Genomic DNA, 17936 nt, shown 5'->3' with positions numbered 1-17936 from the left:
ATTGACTCCACGATGAACATGGGCCGGCAGTGTGGGGAGGCAGTCAAGAAGGCCAACCGTACCCTGTCATGCATCCACAGATGCGTCTCGAGCAGGTCCAGGGAGGTGATCCTCCCCCTCTATGCGGCACTGGTCAGGCCGCAGCTGGAGTACTGCGTCCAGTTCTGGGCGCCACACTTCAAGAGGGACGTGGACGATATGGAAAGAGTCCAGAGGAGGGCCACTCGTATGATCAGGGGTCAGCAGGGCAGGCCTTATGAGGAGACGCTACGGGACCTGAACCTGTTTAGCCTCCACAAGAGAAGGTTAAGGGGGGACCTTGTGGCCTGCTACAAACTGGTCAGGGGGGATCAGCAGGTATTGGGGGAGTCCCTGTTCCCCCGTGCGCTGCCAGGAGTGACCAGGAATAACGGTCACAAGCTGGCGGAGGGTAAGTTTAGATTAGATATTAGGAGGCGCTACTTCACAGTCAGGGTGGCTAGGGCCTGGAACCGGCTTCCAGGGGAAGTGGTGCAGGCTCCTAGCCTGGGGATTTTTAAAAGGAAGTTAGATGAGCACCTTGCCGGGGTCATCTGACCCCGGTGCTCTTTCCTGCCAAGGCAGGGGGTCGGACTAGATGATCTACCTAGGTCCCTTCCGACTCTAGCTACTATGAAACTATGAAACTATGAAGAAAATGCAATGCTGCAAAAGGAGAAGGAAAAGAAATGTCCTTAGTGAAACTCTCCTGACTTCAGCTGAGCTGTTTCTGAATGATGCAACTGTGATTTGTTCAAAATTGATCTCAATGACTCCAGGTTTTAGGGGGGTTGAAATCTCATGTATTGCATCTTACTTTATGCCCCTGAAGAAAGACAAAGCTAGAGTAGGCAACTGTTAAAACAAGTCAGTCAAACCAAACACATTTGTCCACCCTTAGCACTAAATATAAAATATAAAACCAGAATTGACATACTCTGTGATTATATATATTAATATTTGTCTAATATTTTGAATTAACAACCTTTAAATCAGTTGAACTAATCTTGTCAGAAAGGCAACAAGGTTACATATTTGATGCTGCTCAAATTAAGTCCCTTTCTCACAGTTTCTTGATGTTAACCAAGGGTTAAAAACCCACAACAGGCTTGAGAGAGAAAGCCCCTTATTACCTGGTGAGGCTGGCTGGTGATGAAGACTAGCTAAAGGCTGTATAGAAGACTCCTAAAAGGGCAACACCTGAAGGTCTTGAACACAATTTATACGAACAATGAGGCTGGGGTTTTTTCCCCTTTTTTTTTGCTGTTAGGGAAGGTCAGAGTAGGAGTGTTAGAGGGCTTGTTCTCTCAGGATTAAGAGGGTTGACTAGCTTTTTAGATGCCTAAGTATATTTCCTTATTTTATGAATTATTAGGTATTTAGGTCTGCTGGTTTTTTTAGAATCTAGCTCTAATATGTACTGATCATGAATTTAATTTGTGAATTTATTATCTAGGGTTTTTTTCCTATGGTTTTACTGGGTATAGAAGCTTAATGCACAAAATCTAAGGTTTTCACACACAACTTCAAACCTCTGTTATGATAACTTATTTGAAGTACTTAAAATCACATTGAATATTGGTGCTTGATATTGTGATAAGGAAAAGTAAATGCTTACACAAGGAAATTCTTTAATTGCTTTTTACTTTTCTAGGACCTAGATCTTCATTATCATCACTGTTTTTCCCCAGAACAGAATTAAATGGATTTTAGTAGAAAGGTGCATACTACAGATAGTAGAAGGCAAGGATTCTGGAATGCTTCTCTTCCTGCTCTCAAGGGAGACTAAATTAGGCACTTGCAAAATTATCTTCTCTTTTTACTCGGACAAATTCTGCAGTGTATGAAATAGCAACATCTCATTAATTTTGCATACTAAGTACTAATTCTATGGTAACAATCAAGTGAATGGCTTTTAGGGAGAGTTTTAGATAATGAAATGAAGAGGAGTAAAAACTGTCTTAAAAACAAAACAAAACAAACACAAAACCCTCTAACAACAAAAGTTTCACATTTTCTTATGTTCAGCATCCAAGCAACTTAAGGTACTGTACAAATAGTACTGCATCACTGTATGTCTGAAAGCACCCTTGTGAGGTGCGTAGCCTGAGCCTCAGTTTGTATCATGGTAGGGGCGTAGAGCTGGTCAGGAATTTTTTGATAAAATGTTTTTCTCTGGAAAATCAGAGCTGCGGGAATTGTTTGGGGCCATATACCACTTTTGCAAAAACGCTGCTTCACATGAGAGTTGGAGCTTTAGAATGATAGTAACATAGATATTTTTCTGTATGTAATTTCTATTTCTTTTCTTGCGAGTTCCATCTTAGACTGCAAGCCCTTTGGGTTAGGAAGTACCCTAATTTTTCTATTATGTACCTAATTTATTGACTTCCATGTCAGAGCAAAGTTCCTTTCTGAGATAATGGGCTGAATGGCTTGTATTAGATAGTAAAGGGGATCTTAATTTGATGGGTCTGGAAAGGTTGTATGTTCTCCATCATGTTGCAGTTTTCTTCTGATTACTTTCTTGTACATGTGCCCAGAGCTTTGGATGGGGCCATTTTAGGTTAAAAATACAAGCTTGCTCCTTGAGGCATGCTTTTGCAGTAAATAAAACCTGCAGAATGACTCACTGTTCACAAAACAGTTTTGTTAAGCAGACAATAGGTATGAGATGGTGTTTCTTTTTGTTAGCTTATGTCATGACTTTACCATTAGTTTTACATTTCGGGGTAAGTGCCAGCAACACTGAATCCTGTATTAGGTCTTCTTTCATCAGCTACCATCCTTTCTGTCCCCTTTGTGTCTTCATCAGCAGAGCTCTGAGTGATGCTTATTAGCAGCTGCAAGTCTGCCAGCACCCTTAACAACATCAGACACTAGATACTGCAGTGGTGCAGGCTTGATCTCCCACTTTATCCTATTGTCTCTCTCCTCTTGCCTCCCTCACAGGATGCAATCAGCTGGAGGTGTGACACCCTACCCCCTTCTGCTGTAGTCGGAGTGCCCTGGGATGTATTAAAACCCTGTTATAAATCATAGTTATTAGTCAACTGACTCATCTTACAGCACTGAGAGAGAATCTCTGATCTCCTGAGTGCTCCATGTCTCTCTCCAAAAAGCACTAGGGTGTTGATGAATCTTTATGGAATTCTTATCTTGTATTTTTAACAGCAAAACTCAGGCTCTGTTTTACTCATGCTGTTTATATATCTAATCACAGTAGGTCAGGAAATGTGGAAGACAGCACCAGGGCTGCCTGAGAAACATAATATTTGTCGGAGAGCATTAGCTTAGCCTCTTTCTTTCAAGGAATGATAGATGAAGTGTGCCTGAAATTCTGTTTATATTATGTGAAGTAATGCACTGGTGGTTACATTCATCCTAAGCAAATCATTTTCACTCACTTGAGCTGCCTTACAAAATTTTCCAATAACACTTTAGGCAGCATAACACAAAATAAGGTCTTCACAGGTTCCTTGTGTGGAAGTTCCTTTCTGAAGCCATTGGTAGAAAGAGACAGTAGGAAGTTTCCATACACAAAATAAAGGCTGGCCCTGGCCACAAAAAGGTCCAGGTCTTCATCCAAGTTTGGAAAGTGTTTGGATCTAACGTTTTGCTTGAAGTCTTTACCTAATATAAAACATTGAGGCTAGTTTTATTGCTCTGGCACTACAGAAATTAAAACAGGGAGGTAGGTAAGCCTTCAGTGATGCACTAAGAATTTCTGGTTTTTACATGTCAACCTCCTGCAGAATACAACAATGGGAGAGTATTTTAATGTCAGACTGGAGTTTCTCAGGGTCCCCATCACCACAGTGGAGCTCCCAAAGGGAAGGCACATCCCCTGGCTGATTGTGCATCCCCTGGCTGGACAATTTGCAAGGCGGGTGCTGCAGGTCCCCACCCTTCCCAATGAAGTTGTGAGTGATGGTTTTATCTCACAGTATTAGTTCTCCATCTAAGCATAGTTCTGAGTGCCGGGATGTCTGTGCAAGGCTATCTACTAAGAAAAGCATCTGAGAGATCCTCAATGAATCGGGCTTAACATGTGGTCTGAAAAAGAAAAAGATTTGCCTTGCATTATGAAGTGTAAATGAAAGGATTGATCTATCTGGGTCAAGTTAAGCCCATGTGAAACTCTGCTGAAGGCCATGAAGTTCTCTCAGTGATGATTCCTGCCTAGTGTATTCAGGAAATCCATGGTCAATAGCAGTTCCTGACAATAATGAATTTTACAATTTGCAGGAGAGGCTGCAGAGAGGTTAAATACCCTACATTCCTACTGGCCTGCATATTTTAAAGAGCTTGGCCCTTATCTTCTTTTAAAGGATCCTTTGTTAACCTCAGCTCATGGGTTGTCTTTTTTTTTTTTTACCAATTCTTTAATGTGATGTGGCTGCAGCAATTAGGAATGCTGGGGATTAAGGAAAAAGTCCCACTTAAAACTTTCCATGAAATATTTTGAACAGAACGGAGAAACCATTTAAGTCAGTTGCTTCTGTGCATGTCTTTTCTGTGGTATGAAATATGACTTCAAAGAAAACCTCTCTGTTTCCATTTCAAGGTCCTTCGGTAAGGAAAGAAAGATAGCCAACCGACAATGGAATGCTACCTTTAGAAGATTTATTGGGAGTCTTGAAGGGCTCAGTAAACTAGGAAGGCAATTTTTGTATCCTACTGCACTCAAGACTGAATTAATTTTGTGTCAGTTCTGGAACTGCAACCACAATATGAGCTGTGAGTTTATAAATTGCTCCTCAGATTGGCTGACCTCAGAGAAAAGGAGGGGGAGACTAGAAAGAGTTAAGAGATAAAGAGATTCTGTGCTATGGATCAGATATATTTCACTAGGTTAGCAGACGTCTCATTTGTTCCTCATTTCACCTCTAATACCTTCCCCTTTTGATACTGTATCAGTTTTGTGCAAACATCAAAGACAGGAAGAAGAAGTGGAGAATGGAGAATGGGAATATCATCTATTACATTATTTTGAAAGTCAGATCACGTGACATGTGTCTGATTTTAAATGGAGAAAAAAAGCAATTGAAAAAGTTATTTGCTTTATCAAAGCAGGAATGAAAACTTAAATAAGATGAATATTATAAGGAATAATATTAAAATGAATGCTTTAGTTGTATATACAGTTATTATTATTACTATTATTATGATGATGAAAAATGTTCTGATGAAAAAATACACATGAAAAAGCTGAAATGAAGAAAACATTAGTGGGCATTAAATAAATGAATACTAGGAAATATAGCCTCATAGATTGATTAGGCTGGGGAACAATTGCATGAGGGGAATGACAAGTTTTTGTTGTGTAAGTCATAAAAAAGTAGATTGGACAAGGCACTTGGGAATACTTTGTAGACAGCAAACATTTTTTGGAAAAAAATGGGTTAAATGAGTGAAAAGTACTATAAGATTTCTAAGTGTTCATTTCTAGGTCTAACATGAATGATTCAAGAAGCAAATGCTCACATTTGCTTAAATCCCAATAGAAATTGGGCTCCATTTCTGAAGAGAATTTGATTTAAATAAATGGTATTTCCTGCTTTTTGGTTATTAGATCATTCCTAGATATAAGCTGTACAGTAAAGAATGATCATCCTTCAACCTTTTAAATTACCTGAGAATGATTATAAACATTACTTCAATAGATGAAGTATTCCCGATGGTAATTATTCGCTACAGGAAAGTTTAATTGTCTAATTGAAAAGGCAAAACAAAAAGATTTTCAAGGAAGCTGATGCATCAGCCCCTTAATGTGGCACGTAATTGTAGAGGGATGTAAAACTGTGGCCCATGGCCTGTTGTTTGCTAGCTGGTCACATACTCTTGGTTCCTTTCCTTGTTTCCCACTTTGTTTAATTTGCATTCAAAAACAGCTAAAATTATGCAGTCAGTGCTGCATTCATTATCAGTTTTCTATGTGAAAAACAGTTGAAACTGCCACAGGAATGCTTTAAAGAGACAAGGAGTTGACTCATGGGATGTTCTATTAGATGTTGTCCATCATGGAAATACACTGAGACAGCTTCTTACACAGCAAAACAACAAAGTTTGTATATAATCTAGGTGTAGCAGTTAAATGAATAGTGAAAGGAGTTATTGGAGATTGAGCTGATAAAGGGATCCAAAACCTTCTTCCTCTAGGCTAAGTACAGACAGTCAGAAATCCCAAGGCTGAATCCATTCAATCTTCACAGGTTAGTCTAAGCAACATATACATTAAACTGGTAAGAAGTGAACAGACATTCATTTTTTATTCTGGAAATCCAGTCATGTGCCTGTAGTAGTTCAGGTCAGAAGTTGAGGGGTGCTAGAGCATACCTCCTTTCTCAGCTAGAGCAGACAGCTTGGGCCAAGGTTAGCTCACCCACCCTGTGAGGAGGGTTTTTGGGGGGCAGTGCAAATCATCCTGGGATGCTGGGGGACTGTGAGTTAACTTGAATCTTGAGGGGATGTGGGACAGAAGTTCCATAAACTGATTTAAACTAAATCAGTTAAGCTTGGTACTACATCCATCCAGGTTGATCTTAAAGTGGTTGTGGCCATTTTGAAAGCAGTTTTTATGTACTCGGGTGTAGAAAGAAATGACAATTTTCACCTGATCTAGCCCCAGCCATCTGCTCCAGCTGTTGCAACTCATAGCACTTTACAGGAAGCACTATGAGTGGCAAAGATCCCTCTGACCCAACTGAATTTTGTTGTTGGGTCTGGGAGTTGGGGATTCCAGCTGCTTGCTGAGAGCCTGCAGACTGGTCTCCGTAGCAATGCCACTCCTGCCTCCCAGCTCAGATGCTGTCTTCAGAATGGGAGGGGAGAAAGGAAGCAGAAATAACTTATTCTTAGGGTTCCCCCCACCAGCACTGGAGGGTGGGGTGGGTGGATTGGAGCCCCCCACCTCAGGGTAGGGGGCTCCAATCCACCCACCCCACCCTCCATCAGCAGTTGAGGAAACTCCCTTTGCTCTCTTTTCCCCCTCCCGTTCTGAAAACAGCAACAGGCTGGGAGCTTGGCAGACACAAGTTACAGAATGTGCTTTGTTTTGGGGCATGTTCATCTGAACCCTCGTGCAATGAAGGCTCAGATTTTCATAGGATTGGGTCCATTTAAAGCAGTCTGCAGCTGTGCACTTCTTAGGTCACGACTGTAGACTACTTCTTGGAGCCAGATCAGGCAAAAATTGCCACTTCGGTGTGTGCTTCTGAACTTCTATTATGTTACAAATTTGAACCGGTTTCTTGAAGCCAGGAGAAAATTACAAAGGCTGAAAGGCAGCTTCAGTTAAAGAGATTATAGTGGATGGGAAGGGAACATGAGTGGCCCAGGCCAACTTAGCTGTTGTTGAGGTAGGCAGCCTGGCCTGGTTATAGGGAACAATACACAAGGACACCAAAATTAAAGTTAAACAAATTAAACAGTTTATTATAACACAAATAACTATATACAATAATTACAGACAACACAATAACACAGGTAACATGAGGGAAACTAAATATACGTAGGGCTATACATTACCTATTCTGTTATGTGAGAGTGAAGCTGGAAGATCCCACAAACTACTTCCAGAACCAGCAAAAGCAATCCTCAGTGGCAGCAATAACCACCCACTAGATACATTAGGAGAGCTGGAGGCCAAAGACCACTACTCCAACAGAACCAAACAGAGCAGAACCAGCAGACTGACTGCCTGACTCTCAGAAAAAAAATTCATTTTGCAACTTCTACCTCGGGGTGAGTAGCCAGTTAGAATACGGCTGCACACGGGACTTACGTCTTTTCACTCTGCACTAAATTGTGCGTGTCTCACAACTTCCTGCCAAAATGATAACGCCCTCCAATTAATGTATAGTGCACATGCTACTATACTTTTACACTAGGCACTATGATGTTTCACATGTCCCTCTACGTGGCAAACTAGAAATGACCCCATGCTTTTTTATCAGAACTCATGTTCAGCATGTTGACCTGAGTTAGAAGGTCGAAAGGTCACTCTAAAACATTCTTATTGTACAGCAGGCTTGTCCAACATACGGCCCACGGGCTGCCATGTGGCCTACCAAGGCATTTTCTGTGGCCCGTGGTGCTGCGATGGGAAACGAAAGTAAACATGGTTTACTTTCGTTCCCGCCCCTTGCCCCTCCCCCAGCCCCTCAGCAGTTTCTTAATGGCTGCTGAAGGGCTGGGGAAGGGACAAGGTTCCCACATGCACCATGTGTCAGCTTGACATTGCCGACGCGGTGCGTGTGGGAAGAGGAGTGCAGACCTAGCACACCTCCTCCCATCCCCAGCACCATGTGGGGAAGCCACCACTTCCTGGCCTGAGCAAATCGCTGCTCTCCACCCACAGGCGAGAGGCAGCCTGGCTAGGCTGCCCGGCCCTGGGTTGCTGGCGGAGGCAGAGCGGCACGGGCGGGTGCCTCCTCCCACCGGGCTGTCGGCATTGGCCGCTCCACATGGGATAGCCTCGGACGGAGCCTGTGTTCACTGCACCCCAAGATGCTGCCTGGCCCCAGCCTCCAGCCTGGTACGGTGTGGCGATGCAGACCTGCGGAGGTGGCGTGGCGGCTGGGCTCGCCCTCGTCATCTGCCTCTGCCACTTCCTACCCAGCCGAGGCACCACAGGTAGGGCTGGGCCGGGGCCGGGGCCGGGGCGGGGGCCGGGGCTGGGGGCTGGAAGACGGAGTCTCTCCTGGAGCCAGGCCAGTGATTGTGGGCTCCTGGCACCGTGTGTGTGGGGGGGGTTCCTGCTTTTCACAGGGGAGGGAAGCTCAGGGCAAGGGTTGTGCCCTGTGTTGCTCCACTCTGCCTCAAATAATTACCCACCCTGGTCTAGATTAGTGGTTCTCAACCTTTCTTGTACCAGGACCCATTTGTAAACATAGATGGTCAGTCCCAACCCAGTGTCCTTCACTGCTCCTACTTCCAGACCCCAGTGCCCCAGTGTGTGGGGCATGGTGGGGCCCCAAGTAGCCCCTTGCAGGCTGGAACTCTGCCAGCCCACAAGAGAAAAGCCACAGTTCTATGTTTTTCTCCTTTAAAGGAAAACCCATTTTTAAAGTTTGCTCATGACCCTTTCATATATCCTTGAGATCTACTTTTGGGTCATGACCCATGTTTCAAGAAATGCTGGCCTAGATCATGCCTGACCAGTGCTGTCCAACATCTTGTTGAACACCTCTGATGATGGAGAGTCCACAACTTCCCTAGGCAGTCTGTTCCACTCCCTCGTAGTTCTAACCTCTGTGAACAGAGGCCTGGTACTGGAAATACAGTGAGGTTTTCGGGCTCTGTTCTGTGCCTTGTCAGTTAACACATGGACAAAAAGAAAAGGGGAAGAGGTTTTCTCTTTAATTTCTACCTCCTCCCATTGGCAAGAAGCTGTTGGAAATTACTTCCCAAGGTCTTGTTTGACTGGTGGCAGGATGCCTGCTGCCTCATGCAGTCCAGGTGAGGTACTTTTATTGTTTTTATTTTGGATTTTAAACCACATTTCCAGACCCATTTCATTGTCACTTTCTGCAACTTCATTGATGTCAAAGGTCACGTGACATCACTTCCTGATGTGATACCACTTCCTGTGAGGTCTTTGAATATGGGTTGCTGGCCCACTGAGTGACAAAAATTTTGTGATCTGGCCCCACGTTCAAAAAGGTTGGATACCTCTGCTGTACAGTATAGTGTGCATGTATAGAAAACCTCCTGTATGCCCTGAACCAATTTCAACTAAAGGCATAAAAATAACTATTTAAATAAGATGAACAATCTTCAGGGCCAACATCTGATCATTTATACAGGTTTATGTGTCATTTCTGCCCCTAGCCCAAGCCACAGGTTGCTTTCATTCAGCTTAGCATTGGGGCCTAACAGCATTACCTTTTCCAGGACTGTCTATGCAACTAGGTTGGAAGAAAAAAATATATATCTCCTGATATACCTTCAGTCTGTCTAGTCACCCCTTCCAGTACAATCCTGGACCTGCAAAACAATCTCCATGGTGTTTTGGATAGTGCAAAATGAGTGTTCTCTCCATGTGACTTCTTCACCAACATAGACCTTTCTTTTGTCACTACTCACATATGAAAAGCCTGGGAGAATGACTAGCACTTTTATTGAAACATTTAAAAATGAACATAAAGTATGTTTATTACTGTATAACATGTGGACTTGTGATCCTCCATCTTCTTTTCCCTACTCTCCTTATGTCTGTTTTCCACCTTCGCTTATTATCTCAGATTGGAATTAGCCTCAGCTAGTTCTGAAGGGCAGGCATAGGTGTACCTAGTTTATGAGGTGTTTAATGCCTTTTTTGAAGTTATAATTTTGCTATAATGAGGTAGATACATATTCCTGTAGATAGAGTAGATCTCAAACCATTGTGATGTCTGCTGAAGACTTCACTATGTACATATGTAGCAGGGCACCAGGGTGCCTGCTACTGAAGATAGGGAATGGCGTAGCTGCCAGTTAGGAAGAGAGCAGGTGTTAGCTGTTGGGAGCTGATTAGATCAGCTGACCGTTAGGGGGTGAGGCTTGGCCTTCATAAAGAAGGGAAGGCGGAGGCCAGAAACAGTCCCCCTCTGGCAGCTGCAGGAGCAGGATCTCTGCGGGATAGCTGAGCAGCCTGAGTCAGTGGTTGCAGCCTGACCGGCTGCGATGATGCAGGGGTGGAGAGAACCCTGACAGAGGCTTGTGAGTGAGCCAACATAGTTCGTGGAGTTATGATTATTAGACCGGAGGACCGGGCGAGGCTGTAGGGGTGGAGGAGGCCTCAGCAGGAGCTCTCCAGTAAGATGGGGGAGTTCCTGGCACCAAGTAGGGTGCCGCGTGTGGGGTTGTCCTGACCCCAGCCCATTGGGGCGACTTCAGGAAGAGTCTAGCCGAGGTGTGGGCCCAGGAAGGCGGGCCTAAGCAGTGGGGGGTCCCAACCCCAGCCCAGTGTGGGCATTACCAGGACAGGCCCCAATTGGAAGCCCCAGTTGGGAAGAGTCCCAGTTGGGTGTAGGCCCAAGTTGGGCCTAGAAGGCCCGAGTGCGGGCAGCGAGCGCAAGAGGCGCGAGCGAGGGCCCCAGTGGGGGGCTTAGAAGGCCCGAGTGCGGGCAGCGAGCGCAAGAGGCGCGAGCGAGGGCCCCAGTGGGGGGCCTAGAAGGCCCGAGTGCAGGCAGCGAGCGCAAGAGGCGCGAGCGAGGGCCCCAGTGGGGGGCCTAGAAGGCCCGAGTGCGGGCAGCGAGCGCAAGAGGCGCGAGCGAGGGCCCCAGTGGGGGGCCTAGAAGGCCCGAGTGCGGGCAGCAAGCGCAAGAGGTGCGAGCAGGGGCCCCAGTGGGGGCATAGAGGGCCCGAGTGTGGGCGACGAACATAAGGAGCGTGAGCAAGGGCCCTAGGGCAGGCAGCGAGCTCGGGAGGCGCAACCACAGGCCCGAGTGCAGGCATAGAGGCCGCGAGGAGCGCGGGACGCAGGTCAGGACGCTAGTGGCCGTGGAGTATAAGGGAGGCAGGCCCGGGTGGGGCGGTGCCTGAGAGATACGAAACGCTGAGAGGGGAGTAAGCCTGTTGGGGTTCCGGACTGGGCGAGAAGGGGCACAATCAGAGAGAGAGCTGCCCCGGCGGGGGCGTGTGTATTGAGTTGGCCCCGGGAGAAGACCAGCACCGGGACTCGGAGGAAATCCCAGCGGAGTAAGACCGGCCCCGTGGCAAGAAGGGTAGGAAGGCACCCTCCTTCACTGAACGAACAAGATCAAAGACGTGGCGGGCTAGACGCAGGATGTGTTAGACCCAGACTTGGCACGGTAGACAAGGACACTAGGGGAGGTCACGGCACCCCTAGGGGCTGTCCTCTCACAACATATTATGAATGAAATCCTGAAATCGATGGCAAAACTCCTATGGATTTCAATAGGGTTCAGATTGATTTCTATATGGTGTTGGGTCCTGTAAAAACCTTTAAGGTCAATTAAATAAACTGACTTTGACCCCAAATCTGCAGGCCTGACTAAGGCAGATATTGATACACCAGGGTAGACTCAGTGGGCACGTCTACATGTGCTTTAGACTGCACAGTTGGTACGGTGCAGTCATTTAGTACTTTTTTACTAAAAGTACTTTAAAACTTTTTTTTACTTGTTCAAGCACATACTAAATGACTGTGCAATAACTGGTGTTACTGCACAGTTCTGGTGCTGCATGGGTTGTTTCTGATGCTACTACACAGTAGCAATGAGCTATTATGTGGGAGCTCAGGGGTTTTCAACCTTTTAGGTCAGTGTATCCCTGGCAGCCGGATGCAGGAGGGCAGGGGTGATACATGGCTGGATGTGGAGTGCTGGTGGCGGGAGGTGGTGCACAGCTGAATGAGGAGTGGGAGGGGGAGGGGGTGGTGTGCAGCCGGATGTAGAGCAGGGGCAGCCACTGTGTGCAAGCTTCCTTCATCCCCCTGCATCTGGCTGGGTTGTCGGTGCCTGCACGGCAGCACAGGATCATGCATGGTGGCACTCCATCCCCGCCTGCCCATGCATACCCCCTAGGGCCCTCTCAAGTACCCCCTGCAACCCCTGCAGTAGCTCATTGCTACTACACAGTAGAATCAGCATCATGGTTCATGCCTGCTGATGCTATGTTGCCATAGCGATGAGCTATGTCACTGTAGTGCAGTGCTATGGTGACATAGCATCTCGTGTAGATGAGTTCAGCATAAAACTTTGAAAGAGAGAAGGGAAAGTGGCAGTCTACCTGCCATTTCTACCTCCAAAACAGTCCCCCGGATAAATAACCAATTTCCAGGGGAAAAGTGAAAACACAAAAACTGAAACAAAGCAAGTGAGATTAACAACATGCAGAGAAGTGGGATAGAAAAGGCAATGCCTTCATGTTTGGAAGATCCATTTTACTCGCTCTTAGCTCTCTGTTTGTTTCAAACTGCTCTGAAGTCATGATGAAACATTTTGATTTGAAAAATGGTTCTGTACTGTCTTGCATACTACAAGCTCATTCCATTAAAATCTCATCCATTCAATTATTAATCCATGATGATTATTATTTCATGGTTTTCATTTTCTTTTCAGCTTTGTTTTAAGTTATAACTGTAATTGACTTCAAAGCAAGTGAATTTTTTTTAAATATGTCCATTAAAAGGAAAAATTAAATTTTTGAAAGATGAAAACGACTATTAAAACATGCCTGCAGGGGTATACTTACTATAACTATCATCTTGAACACTATCAAGATGAAGCATAAAATAATTCTTTGTGGCCTGAAATCAAGATCTCTGAAAAATAGATCTCTGAAAAATAACTCCTCTTACCTCCCACTGTAAATTATAAGTTTATGTGCTAGGCTTTCACTATTTTTATTGTAGTTTTAAGAACAGTGTTGCCACTGTGATGGCACAGAAAGTATACAAGATGGAAGGCTTTAATAGCATGATATATTTTGTCGAATCAACTGTACAGTTTCCCTAAAGTTCTCCTGTTCTCCCCACCTCAAAAAGCTGAATGAAGCAGAATCAGTTGAAGTTATGCGGTTTTCTGTAAGTAGAGTAGTTTAGATCAATAGTGAACAGAACACACATTTGCCCTTTTAAGGAGGGGCAAATCTTAGACTAGGTTCCACCATTTTTAAACCAGTTTATGAGTAACAAAATTCTGTTCTGTTATGGGTATAGACTGTTTCTGACTGCTTATACTGGTAAAAGTGTAATGTCTGTACCTGGCCTTTAAGGCCCCAGTTTTAGGGTTGTCGAAAAAGGCCATTGTGTAAACGATACCGAAATCCAAAATAAATGTGGATATCTTAAGGTTTATTAATTGTTTATTTGATGGTACTTTCACTGGATATTTATTTAAGATGTGTTTGGTTTCTGCAGCATGTTTACCATTTTGTAAATGGACTGTTGGGGACTTGAAATTTCTGGTAGGTTAACTTTGGTCATAATTGGCAACAAGACTATTTCATGGATATCACACATCATTGTTCTGAGTAAAAAAATTAAACTGTGAGACATTTTATGCACTTGTTTACAATAGCTGAGTGATTATAACCCAAAAGTTTGATTTTTTTGAGCCTAGTAAAAAAGCAACCATGGAGAAGAGAGATGGTTATTCTTTATAAAAATCACATTGCTGGAAGAGCAAAAAAAAGTATCTAGAAGGAATGATAGTTCTTTGAGCATTCTTAAAAGATTTATTGAAGCTATGTGGAAAGCCTCCATTATGTGAGAGCTGTTGAGCATACTATACACCTCCTCAGCCTGAAAACTGAGTTAAATCAGAGCTCAGGGGTTTGTTATACAGAAATTATTGAAAACCATAAGGGAACTTGACTGAATAAAAAATTTCAAAGCTAGGTGTGTTGGGTGTTAGGGCTGTGTATTGATATATACAAGAGCATGGCTATAGACAGGATCTTCCTATCTGACATACAAGATAAAGAGAGCCAGTCTTCTGTTAATGGAAGATCGAGAGCTTTAACTATACAGCTAGCTGAAGTACAAGAAAACAGTGTAATAGCAGATGTACATAATTTCCTCCATGGCAACTGATACGTTTTTTGCATTAATCTTTCAAAAAGTATAAGATTTTGGATCTGATATGTTGTATTAAAATAGCTGCTTTGGAAATAATTTACTGCTTTACTTATATGACATATTTTGGGCGGGGGGGGGGTCAGTAGTTAATTTGCCTGTAGTAAAGCATCATAAGTAATTCAAACATGAACAGATTTCCTCTTTATTAGGTACTCAGTACCTCAAGTCTGATGGATATCCTCTCAAAGTAGCTCAACTTCCTGGATGTTCCACTGAATGCACTTTTATGGTCCTGCATAACTTAAAGGTTGTACTACAGGTGCACTTTGATAGTCATGCACCTTCAAACACATACCAGAATGCTTCCTATCATTGACATCAATAGGCCTAGTCATAATAATAACTACATGGTATTACAGCAATCAAATGTGAAGTTAGTATTATTACTACAAAACAAATTTCAGGCTGAAAAATGTCATTAGAAAATCATAGGAGATTAATTGAAAATCTCAATATTTTTAGTATTTTCAAATTTTTGTTATAAATATCTAGTATCTATTAATATTTAAACTGTACTCTATACTATGCTATATGCTAAAATACTATTTCTGAAACAATATATTTATATATGTAGTGACTAAAAATATTGTGTGTAAAATGAGATATAGCTGGATGCTAGTTAAGGTTCAGCTCATATCAAATGTTTATGGAAGGTTATAAACTCATTAAACAGAAGACTATAATGAAAAAGATCCAATAAAAAAGTCCCATAACAGAAGTGGTTATAATGACTGCTATTAAAAGTCCACTGATACTGATTTTAGCTTGCAAACTGATATAAACTTATGTGCTATTTATGTTCTGGTTGAATATTTGCAGCCTAAGCAAGATCAGTATGGTTGGCCTGTTATTTATGTTAAGCATTGATCCAAACCAATGTGCATAATTTAAGAAATTCATTGAAGTTTACCTGGCAAGTTAATGATGTTTTTTGAAAGTCATGAATTGAAGGATTTTCATATTTTTTCTACTAGGGCAATCAGAATAGAAATGCTTTCGTATGAAGAGCTTGCCCCAAGTGGTCTTGTAGCCTAAGGCTATGTACATACACAAAATGGTCAAACTGCATTTTATAAGGGAAGTGCCCCAAATAATATATTTTTGCCACTTTCTTCCAGTTTATCAGGTACATGGAAAGTCTTTCATCTCTCTCATTTGATTTCTCAGGTGTAGTTTTAACAATCTGAAATAATTGTCTGTTCTGGCAAAATAATATTATTGTGAGCCCTCTATTATGTTTTTGAGCAATTTTTTCACTTCACTAGTAGCTATATTGAATCTGTCAGTGCTTTTCTTCTTGCAATAGGCAAAAATACTGCATTTCACTTTGTACATTTTTTTTACATGATTGTTTAGCTATAGGAACTTTTTCTAATGAGTAAGTGTCAAGCTCCTCAAATTTTCATTAATGTGAAAGCCCTCAGTTATATAAGGTACAAATTTAAGCAGTATTACCCCTGCTTAGAAATTCTATTTCTTCTTTTGGGAATTGATCCATAATGATTTAACTGAGAGCCAATGAGAAAACCTTCAGTTGATCTTGACTAGATCCCATCTTTGTTGCCAAATATCCTATTTTATATTAAGAACTGTATAGTATCTTTGCATTTCTTTAACACATGCTGTACTACTTTTCAGTCACAAAATGGAAATTCCCTGGAATGCCAAGGGATCACCATAACACCATAATTAGCTTTCAGACCATTCTTTCCTCAACAGCTTTCAAATGGTCTCCTATACACTTCAGTCACCAAACTAATTAATTAAGCACAGCTGCAGACTAGAACAACTGTTGCAATTATGTAGCATCATTCTCTTTGCTCATGCATTTTTAGCCGTTAGGAAGCCCAGAAATTGCATAGGACTCAGTGCAAAGTGGCACTGCTGAAAAAATTGGAAATGCGTGTCCCAATTGGGAATGCAGTTCAGCTTTTTCCAGTACCTGAGTTAGTTCAAATCTATCTGTACAACAATACACAATGACCTGCAGGCACAACGATAGTTTTATTGGATTCACTATAGCATAAATCATATTTGAATGGTTTTTAGTAACTGTCATGGTCCCCACACCCAGTATGTGAGATTCATAGATTGTTAGGGGCTGGAAGGGACCTTGCAGATCATTGGGTCCAGCCTCCCCCCTCCCCTCCCCCCTCCCGCTCTAGGCAAGAAGACAACTGGGGACATGTCCAGTCTTCTCTTGAAAACCTCCAGGATGGGTGACTGCACTGCCTCTGAAGGGAGTTTATTCCACAGTCTGGAAACCCTGACTGTGAAGGAGTTTTTCCTGATATTAAGCCTGAAGCGGACTTTCAGGAGTTTGTATCCATTGGTCCTGGTCTTCCCATGGGGTGCCCTAGTGAACACTTGTTCACTGAGCTCCTGATGCACTCCTCTGATATAGCAGTAAGCTGCTATCAAGTCCCCTCTCAACCTTCTCTTCTTTAGGCTAAATAGACCCAGGTCCCTCAGACTTTCCTCATATGGCTTGCCTTGCAAGTCCCTGGTCATATGAGTGGCTCCTTTCTGGACCCTCTCAAGTTTTTCCACATCCTTATTGAAGTGCAGCACACAGAACTGGATGGAGTACTCCAACTGTGGCCTCACCAGTGCTGAGTACATTTATAAGTCAGTTTTCCTTCTACTGCCTACATAACTAAAGAAGGACTTCTTTTTATCTTTGACTCCCGTGGCTAACCTAAATGTATAGCCCTTGTCAGCCCTTCTGCTACTTTTCCTCTTTGCAGGAACGATTTTCTTTTGTGCTTCGAGGATCGTATCCTTGAGCAACGACCACTTTTCATGCACCCTATTCACCTTCCCTTCTTGGTTCCACATCACCCCCCCTACTGATGCTCTGAGCCTGTTGAAGTCAGCATTTTTTAAGTCCAGGACTTCAATCCTGCTGGTTGATTTGTTGACCTTGCGGCAGATGGTGAACCTAATAATTTCATGGTCACTGTTGACCAGGTTAACCTCAATGCTCAAGCCACACACCAGATCATCTCCCTCAGCCAAGACCAAGTGTAGGAGAGTATTACCTCTGGTTGGCCCTTGCACCTCCTGGGTCTGGAAGAGCTCCTTGATAACAGGAAACTGCATGAATGATCTGACCTAGCCAAGTGTTCCTCCCAAACTATCTCCAGGTAATTGAAGTCACCCATGACAACCAAGTCCCTTGCGTGTGTGGCCTCTGTCAGTCCTCAAGAGAACTCCAGATCCAGCTCCTCCCTTTGGTTCAGTGGTCTGTAGTAAGCACCTACAGTTAGGTTTCTAACTAACTGAGGGATGCTTGTGAAGGTGATAGGGCAGGGGTTGTCAACCAAAC

Source organism: Crocodylus siamensis, chromosome 3, assembly GCF_052110815.1.
Source record: "Crocodylus siamensis isolate JL-2025a chromosome 3, ASM5211081v1, whole genome shotgun sequence".
NCBI lineage: Eukaryota > Metazoa > Chordata > Crocodylia > Crocodylidae > Crocodylus > Crocodylus siamensis.
The sequence above is the reverse complement of the archived record's forward strand: the minus strand, read 5'-3'. Positions refer to the sequence as shown.